Source organism: Triticum dicoccoides, chromosome 7B (genome assembly GCF_002162155.2).
Source record: "Triticum dicoccoides isolate Atlit2015 ecotype Zavitan chromosome 7B, WEW_v2.0, whole genome shotgun sequence".
Lineage (NCBI taxonomy): Eukaryota > Viridiplantae > Streptophyta > Magnoliopsida > Poales > Poaceae > Triticum > Triticum dicoccoides.
The window spans coordinates 549,733,078-549,742,901 of record NC_041393.1 but is presented as its reverse complement, the minus strand read 5'-3'; positions in this window follow the sequence as shown (position 1 = coordinate 549,742,901).

Sequence of the window (9,824 nt, the reverse complement as noted above, 5' to 3'; positions counted from 1 at the left end):
CAGGGACTCATAGGAAGATATCAGAACACAACTCTAGACACAAATTAAAATAATACAAGCTTTATGCTACAAGCCAGGGGCCTCGAGGGCTCGAATACATAAGCTTGAATACACAAAAGTTAGCGGAAGCAACAATATCTGAGTACATGCATGAGTTAGACAAGTTTGCCTTAAGAAGGCTAGCACAAAAGCAGCTACGTTCGAAAAGGCAAGGCCTCCTGCCTGGGAACATCCTAACTACTCCTGGTCATCGACGGCCTCCATGTAGTAGTAGGCACCCTCGGGGTAGTAGTAGTCGTCAGTGGTGTCGTCTGGCTCCTGGGCTCCACCATCTGGTTGTAGCATCCGAGAAGAATGGAAAGAGGTGGAAAAAGGGGAGCAAAGCAACCGCGAGTACTCATCCAAAGTGCTCGCAAGCAAGGATCTACACTACATATGCATCGATATAAATTAAATGGGTTGTATCTGTGGACTGAACTGCAAAATGCCAGAAGAGAAGGGGAAAACCTAGTCCTATTGAAGACTAGCATCTTCAACAGCTTCAAGCATCTTGCAGCATCAGAAGAGATAAGAGTAGCATAAAGTAAAGTAGTAGTAGTGTTATCAACCTCGGCCAGAGATCCTTTCTCGAATCCCTGCGAGAAAGCAATCCCAGAGCCATACTTTCCAGTTATCACCTCAAGTATCCAGTTCTAGTTGTATCGATCGGGATACAACTCCAAGTGTCCGTTACCGTACGACAGGCTATCGATAGATGTTTTATTCCCTGCAGGGGTGCACCAACTTACCCGTCAAGCTTGATTAACTCCGGCCGGACACACTTTCCTGGGTCATGCCCGGCCTCGGCCAAACAATACGCTGCAACCCGACCTAGGCTTAATAGAGAGGTCAGTACGCCGGACTAAACCTATGCCCCCAGGGTAAGTAACAGGTAATTCACATTCACATGCTTGCTTTGCATGAAAAATGCCTTACCCGCCGCTATTTTCTTCACCGCCTCAATCTCCTGAAGGGCCTTATGGGCCTCGGCCTTAGCGGCTTTGGCACTCTCAAGAGCCGAGGCAAGCTCGGACTCTCGAGTCTTCGAGTCGCGCTCCAAACTCTCATGCTTTTCCATGAGAGCCTGGAGCTCTTGCCGCACCTCCGCCACCCGCGCCTCCTGCTTCTCTCGCTCCGCTCGTTCCGCAACCGCATTATGTTCGGCCGCGGACACGGCCTCCTTCAGGGTTGCCACCTCGTCCGTGGCCCCTGCAGTGCCCACGTTATCCTTGTTATTTCTATTGCAACCAAAATCCTTTTCTGTAAGGTACAAATTTAATATGGTGCTACTCACCTTCTTTGTCCTCGACCTGCTTCTTGGCAAGGCTGAGCTCATTCTCGGACCGCTCGAGGTCCTGCTTCAAAGCACCGACCTCCGCAGTCAATGTGGCAGAGGTCAGCTGCGCAGCCTGCAATCCCATATTGACATAATTTTTAGAACTCCTGCGTATATCTTTTTAGATCCTCAGTCCGACTTTTCTTTCCGAACACCGAACCGAGCATCAGGGGCTACTGTCTATGCGGTATTACATTACATATTTTAAAAAAACTCCTTACCTCAAAGCTTGTTAGAAGGCTGCTGCAGGCTTCGGTCAGCCCGCTCTTGGCAAGCTGAAGCTTCTGAATCACCGCACTCATGATAGTGCGGTGTTCTTCCTCGATGGAAGCACTGTTGAGCGCCTCCAACAAGTTGTCCGGTGCCTCCGGTTGGACGGAGGCCGCCGGTGTCACGGTCTTGCCCTTCTTACGAAGGGGCCGCCTGCCGGACTCCGGAACCACTGCGGGTTCTAGTGCGTAGTCCGGCACAAAGTCCGGGAGGTGGCCCTGTGGCACCTCCGGAGCCTCCCCCTCCTGGCGGGTCTCCTCTTGGGATCCCACCTCGGCGTCCTCAGCATCACGAGGGGTGGAGGCGGTCGGAATGGAATCCAAATCCGATGAAGCCAAGGACCCGCTCGAAGAAGCGGGAAAATCATCCTCGGCCGGACTACAGGATGTATGCGGCATTAGAAGGACACTATGTGGCATAAAAGAGAAATTATAAATCATTCAGGAATCCGGATACTTACGATCTTGCCGGGGGCTTGGCCCTTGAGGGCCACCCCTCGTCGCCGTCGCCGGCGTTGGCGGAGCTGTCCGGAGGAAGGGTCCTTCCCCTCTTGGACCCTTCAGCCTCCCCCGTTGGGGAAGCCTTCCTCTTCCGCTCTACCCCCTCCTTGGGAGAGTCCTCTTTCTCCTCCTCGTCTTCGGGGGAGGAGTCCGCCTCGGAGCCATCGGATGACGAGTCCGATACCACCTAGCGCCAGGAACTCCTTCGGGTTCTCGTGGCCTTCTTCTTGGCCTTCTTCTCCGGCACCATGTAAAGGGCCAGAACCAGCAGCCCCTTCAAACGGGTGTCCGTTGGGTCTTCGGGAAGGGGAGCCGGACAGTCGACCTGTCTGGACGTCCTCTGCCAGTCCTGTTAAAGGCATTGGGAGTTTTAGATCCCACATAGAGTCAAACTATGAAATAAATAGGTGTCCCGTAAAGGATAACAAAGCTTACCTCGCCGGCCGGGTGCTTGGTGCTGAATCCGCGATCTTCGGTTGCAGACGCGGGGGCTTCTCCGCCCTTGAACATCACCCTCCAGGCAGCTTCGTACGTCGTGTCGAAGAGCCCGCTCAGGGTCCGGTGCTGTGCCGGATCGAACTCCCACAAATTGAAGGCCCGCTGTTGGCAGGGGAGAATCCGGTGGATGAGCATGACCTGGATCACGTTGACAAGCTTAAGCTTCTTGTTCACCAGGGTCTGGAGACAGGATTGGAGTCCTGCCAGCTCCTCCAAACTACCCCATAGCAAGCCCTTCTCTTTCCAGGAGGTGAGCTGCATGGAGATACCAGATCTGAACTGGGGGGCCGCTGCCCATTTAGGGTCACGCGGCTCGGTGATGTAGAACCACCCCGATTGCCACCCTTTGACGGACTCCACGAAGGCACCCTCGAGCCAGATGACGTTGGGCATTTTGCCCATCATGGCGCCTCTGCACTTCGCTTGGACGCCCTTCACCACCTTCGGCTTGACATTGAAGGTTTTTAGCCACAAGCCGAAGTGGGGCTGGATGCAGAGGAAGGCCTCGCACACGACGATAAACGCTGAGATGCTAAGGATGAAGTTTGGCGCCAGATTGTGGAAGTCCAGGCCGTAGTAGTACATGAGCCCCCCGACGAAGGGATGAAGTGGGAAGCCCAGTCCGCGGAGGAAGTGGGGAAGGAATACGACCCTCTCATGAGGCCTGGGGGTGGGGATGAGCTGCCCCTCGTTGGGCAGCCGATACGCGATGTCGCTAGAGAGGTATCCGGCGCCGCGCAGCTTCTCGATGTGCCCCTCTGTAACGGAGGAGGCCATCCACTTGCCTCCCGCTCCGGACATGGATGGAGAAGGTTGAGACGAGATGTGCGGACTTGGGCGCTGGAGCTCGAGTGCGCGGAGATGGATAAGCAAAGGAGGAAGAAGGCGTAGGTAAAAAAGGTGGATCCTTATCCCCTTATATTTGGGCGGACGAAGAGTATGCGTCCCCACCGGCCTGGTAAAACTCGCTTATCTCCCAAGCGCCACCATCAATGGTGTGGTTGGGTTACCCATGTCTGTATTGATGGGAATCCCGGAATAAGGGGAACACGATCTCTGCTTCAACAAGACGTGCCAAGGAAACTGCTTCGCTAAACGCACTGAGGTGGTATAATAAAAAACAATTCAAGTAAAGGCTTGGTGGTGGTATGACATCATGCCACAAAATACGTCAGCAGATTGAACTTGTGTACATATTATTCTCTCTATGGTGGAATGTGGAATTTATTTTGCAGAGCCGGACACTATCCTGGTGTTCACAATCTTCTATGAATTATTCGGAGGAGGAACCCGCCTTGCAATGCCGAACAATATGCGCGCTGGACTCATTGTCATTGAAGCCTGGTTCAGGGGCTACTGAGGGAGTCCTGGACTAGGGGGTGTCCGGATAGCCGGACTATCATCATCGATCGGACAACAAGACTATGAAGGTACAAGATTGAAGACTCCGTGCCGTGTCCGGATGGGACTTTCCTTGGCGTGGAAGGCAAGCTTGGCGATACGGATAAGTAGATCTCCTACCATTGCAACCGACTCTGTGTAACCCTAGCCCTCTCCGGTCTCTATATAAACCGGAGGGTTTTTAGTCCGTAGGACGAACAACCATTACAACAATCATACCATAGGCTAGCTTCTAGGGTTTAGCCTCCTTGATCTCGTGGTAGATCCACTCTTGTACTACCCATATCATCAATATCAATCAAGCAGGAGTAGGGTTTTACCTCCATCAAGAGGGCCCGAACCTGGGTAAAAACATCATGCCCCTTGTCTCCTGTTACCATCCGCCTAGACGCACAGTTCGGGACCCCCTACCCGAGATCCGCCGGTTTTGACACCGACAATCACCCTCCAGGGTCTTGTACTTATTCACCTCATCCTAGAGCTCTTGCTAGACCTCGTACAGCCGGGCCTTCAGCTTCTTGCAAGCGCCTGCTCCTTGACAACTTTCCCCTTGGCTTCAGCCAGGGCCTTTTTTAGGGCCTCGACCTTGGTCGTCGCCCCTACACTTATAATGACACTACGGTCAGTATACATCATTTACTCTTTCCAAATATACAGCAAGCCATTGCATACCTTGCTGGTCTTCCAGCTGCTTCCTCACTCGGCCGAGTTCCACCTCGACCGGCTCCAGTTTCTACTTTAGTCCGGAGACTTCGGCAGTGCGAGAGGTCGCGGCCAGCAGCGACGCCTGCTTATTCACATCAGACACATTTTAATTAGTTTCCTGCGAAATTTCATTGATCATCTGTCCGGCTTTTCTTTCCGAACACCGAACAATGTCTCAGGGGCTACTGTCTATATTGGGATTTTCTCTTTTAGAGTTGCTTACCTGAAAACCTGTCAGGAGACTGCTGCAGGCTTCAGTTAGTCCGCTCTTGGCGGATTGAACCCTTTCAATCACCGTGCCCATAAGAACACGATGCTCATCCACAATGGAAGCGCCTAGGAGCGCTTCCAGCAGATTATTCGGTGCCCATGGTTGGACAGGGGTCATCAGCGGAATAGGCATACCCCCCTCTTTCGACGGAGGTTGCGTGCCGGATTCGGGAGCCGTATCGGTCTCCGGATTCGAGTCTGGCTGAGGGCCGAACTGAATACGACCCTCATAACCAGTCTCCATGGGGATCGTCTCCCCTTGGTGTTCGGTGACGGAGGCTTCGCCTTCTGGCGCCTCCCGAGCCTCTCCCCGTCCTAGGAAAGTCCTCTGGGACAACACCTCTGCGTCGTCCTTGGCCTTGGGAGAGTGGGCAGTCGGCGGTGACTCGCTGGCCATCGCCTTTGAATCCAACGAACCTCGTGACGAGGATCGTTGGGAGCTGTCATGGGCCGGACTGCGATAACATAACTAATAATGTCAATATAATGAAGAAAAGAGGCTGAATATATGGGTGTGTGAGTCTTAACACTTACGATGCAGCCCGAGGCTTAGAGCGGGGGCGTCGCTCCGGTCTGCTGTCAATGTCCCATGCGGAGTTATCCACGTGGGAGCACTTCCCCTTCTTGGATGTCTCCGCCTCCAGGTTCGTGGAGGCCGCCCTTTTCTTCTTTCCCTCATCAGGGGGAGGTTTTTATCCTCCTCCTCGTCGTCGTCCTCAGCGGCGGACGAAAGGGTCACTTCGTCTTGGGACGTCGCGTCCGAAGCACCCTTGCGACAGGGGCCACCTTTGGCCCCATTGGCCTTCTTCTTGGCCTTCTTTTCCGGCGGCCTATAGGGTGTCAGAACCAGCATCTTTGCCAAGAGCGGGCCAACTTGCTGTTCGGCAGCGGAGCCGAACTATGAATCCACCCCGCTCTCTCCGTCCACACCTGAAAGAAAGCAGCAAAAAATTGGCATCCTCCTTGAACAGACAAGTAGAAGGTATGCCTTGAGAAAAGGAGAACTTACCTCATTGGTTGGATGGGTATTGTCGTGCCCACGGTCCGAGTCCATGACCGGCGGCATCTCGTTGCCCTTGAAGAGCAACTTCTAGGCACCTTTGTGAGTAGTTCCGAAGAGCCCTTCCAGGGTCTAGTGCTTCGCCGGATTGAATTCCCAGAAAGGGATGCTTCGACGTTGGCAGGGGAGAATCCGGTGAACCAGCATTACCTAGATCACATTGACAAACTTGACATTTTTATCCACCACACTCCCTTTGCAGCGCTATCAGCTCGTCTGACACTGACCAGTTGGGGCCTTTCTCCTTCCAGGAGGTGAGCCGCATTGGGGCTCCGACCCTAAACTCGGGAGCTGCCGCCAAGTGGCGCCGCACGGCTTTGTGATGTAGAACCATTGTCTCTGCCACTCTTTGACAGTCTCCACAAAAGTGCCTATGGGCTAGGTGACGTTGGGCATCTTGCTCACCATGGCACCGCCGCATTCTGCTTGCTGACCATCCACCACCTTCGGCTTCATGTTAAAGACCTTGAGCCATAGGCCGAAGTGGGGATGGATGCGGAGGAAAGCCTCACACACGATGATGAACACCGAGATGTTGAGGAAGGAGTTCGGGGATAGATCATGGAAATCTAGCCCGTAATAGTACATCAGTCCGCAGATGAAGGAGTGAAGTGGAAACCCCAGTCCGCAGAAGAAGTGAGGGAGGAAAACTACCCTCTCGGTAGGCTTCAGGGTGAGGATGACTTGCTCCTTGGAGGGCAGACAGTGGGCGATTCCCTTTGCCAGGTACCCAGCCGCTCGAAGCTGAGTGATGTCCTTCTCCTTGATGGAGGAGACCATCCACTTGCCTTGGCCTCCGGATCCGTACATGATTAAGTGCTTCCTTGAGGAGGAGAAGATGGGAACTTGGGCACTGGAGCTCGAGAATGGAAGAACGGAGAGAAAGAGAAGGCGTGGATGAAGAGGGGGGATCCTTATCTCCTTATAAAGGCAATGAATATCAAACGCCTCCCCACTTGCCTTAAAACTCTCCTATTCCCAAGGGCTATGTAAACGGCACGGTTTGGTTACCCACGCCCGTATTGATGAGAATCCCGTAATAAGGGGGCACGATCTCTGCTTTGACAAGACGTGCCAATGGCAACCGCGTCTCCAAACGTGGAGCGACAGACGAAAAACGGTTCAAAATTGTGGCTGGGTGGGCGTGATGTCATGTTGCAAAAAGTTGTCAGCGGATTGGACTCGTGGAATATTATATTCTTTCTGCGGTTATGTGTGGTGTGTGTGTTACAGGTCCGAACACGTTCAATACGTCCGAAGACTATCTTGGAGTTCGGAAGGAGGAACCCGCCTTGCAATGCCAAAGATAGATCTACGTGCCAGATACCTTGTCATTGACGCCAGGTTCAGGGGCTACCGAGGGAGTCCTGGACTAAGGGTTCCTCGGGCATCTGGCCTGTTAGCCATGGGACGGACTGATGGGCTGTGAAGATACCAAGACCGAAGACTTTACCCGTGTCCGGATGGGACTCTCCTTGGCGTGGAAGGCAAGCTTAGCGATCAAATATGTGGATTCCTTTCTTTGTAACCAACCTTGTGTAACCCTAGATCCTCCCGGTGTCTATATAAACGGGAGGACTTAGTCCGAAGGAGGAGATATATTCATTACCATACAGGTTAGACTTCTAGGGTTTAGCCATTACGATCTCGTGGTAGATCAATTCTTGTAATACTCATATTCATCAAGATCAATCAAGAAGGAAGTAGGGTATTACCTCCATAGAGAGGGCCCAAACCTGGGTAAACATCGTGTCCTCTGTCTCCTATTACCATCGGCCCTAGACTCACAGCTCGGGACCCCCTGCCCGAGATCCGCCAGTTTTGACACCGACAACAGCCACTAGCAAACCGTGCAAAAAGAACTGTACTGACTACAAGCAAACAAATAAACAAGACAACAAGGAAATAAATAAGCAAGAAACTTATGCTAGGCTATCACAACTATTACACATATTACGTCCACTGGCATCAAAGTTCGTCACCAGTGCAAATATAGGGAACAAAGCAGCATATCGCATACACTGGTTGTCAAAGTTGGCGACCAGTGCATATAAACGTGATGACCTACAAGTGTAGGGGATCTATCGTAGCCCTTTTGATAAGTAAGAGTGTCGAACCCAACAAGGAGCAGACGGAAATGGTAAGCGGTTTTCAGTAAGGTTTTCTCTGCAAGCACTGAAATTATAGGTAATAGATAGTTTTGTGGTAAGATAAATAGTAACGAGCAACAAGTAAATAAAGTAAATAAAGTGCATCAAGGTGGCCCAATCCTTTATGTAGCAAATGATAAGCCTGGATAATTTCTAATAATGAGAAAGGAGCTCCTGAGGACACATGGAAATTATCGTCAAGCTAGTTTTCATCACGTCATATGATTCGCGTTCGGTACTTTGATAATTTCATATGTGGGTGGACCGGTGCTTGGGTACTGCCCTTACTTGGACAAGCATCCCACTTATAATTAACCCCTACTGCAAGCATCCGCAACTACAAAAGAAGTATTAAGGTAAACCTAACCACAATGTTAAACATATGGATCCAAATCAGCCCCTAACGAAGCAACAAATAAACTAGGGTTTAAGCTTCTGTCACTCTAGCAACCCATCATCTACTTATTACTTCCCAATGCCTTACTCTAGGCCCAAATAATGGCGAAGTGTCATGTAGTCAACATTCACATAACACCACTAGAGGAAAAGACAACATACATCTTATCAAAATATCGAACGAATACCAAATTCACATGACTACTAATAGCAAGACTTCACCCATGTCCTCAGGAACAAACGTAACTACTCACAAAGCATATTCATGTTCATAATCAGAGGAGTAATAATATGCATTAAGGATCTGAACATATGATCTTCCACCAAGTAAACCAATTAGCATCAACTACAAGGAGTAATCAACACTACTAGCAACCCACAAGTACCAATTTGTGGTTTGATACAAGATTGGATACAAGAGATGAACTAGAGTTTTGAGAGGAGATGGTGCTGGTGAAGATGTTGATGGAGATTGACCCCCTCCCGATGAGAGGATCGTTGGTGATGACGTTGGTGATGATTTCCCCCTCCCGGAGTGAAGTGTCCCCGGCAGAACAGCTCCGCTGGAGCCCTAGATTGGTACCGCCAAGGTTCCGCCTCGTGGCGGCAGAGTTTTGTCCCGTAAGCTTGCCCACGATTTTTTCTAGGATAAAAGCCCTCATATAGCAGAAGATGGACACCGGGGGGGCACCAGGGGGCCCAGGAGACAGGGGGCGCGCCCAGTAGGGGGTGCCCCCACCCTCCTGGACAAGGTGTGGGCCCCCTGGTGTATGTTCTCCGCTCAGTAATTCTTATTAATTCCAAAAATAGGTTTCGTGGAGTTTCAGGATTTTTGGAGAAGTGCAGAATAGGTTTCCAATGTTTGCTCCTTTTCCAGCCAGAATTCCAGCTGCCGACATTCCCCCCTTCATAGTAAATCTTGTAAAACAAGAGAGAATAGCCATAAGTATTGAGATATAATGTGTAATAACAGCCCATAATGCAATAAATATTGATATAAAGCATGATGCAAAATGGACGTATCAACATGTTTAGAGATAGAGGTGTCGATAAAAATAAAATACGGACATGAGGGCATCATGATCATTCTTAAAACAGCAACATATATAGATTTTATCATATGATTTCTTATGCTCAAGTAACAATCAATTCACAATGTCAAGTATGGTTGAAAAACTTCATTGGGAACTAACAAACTA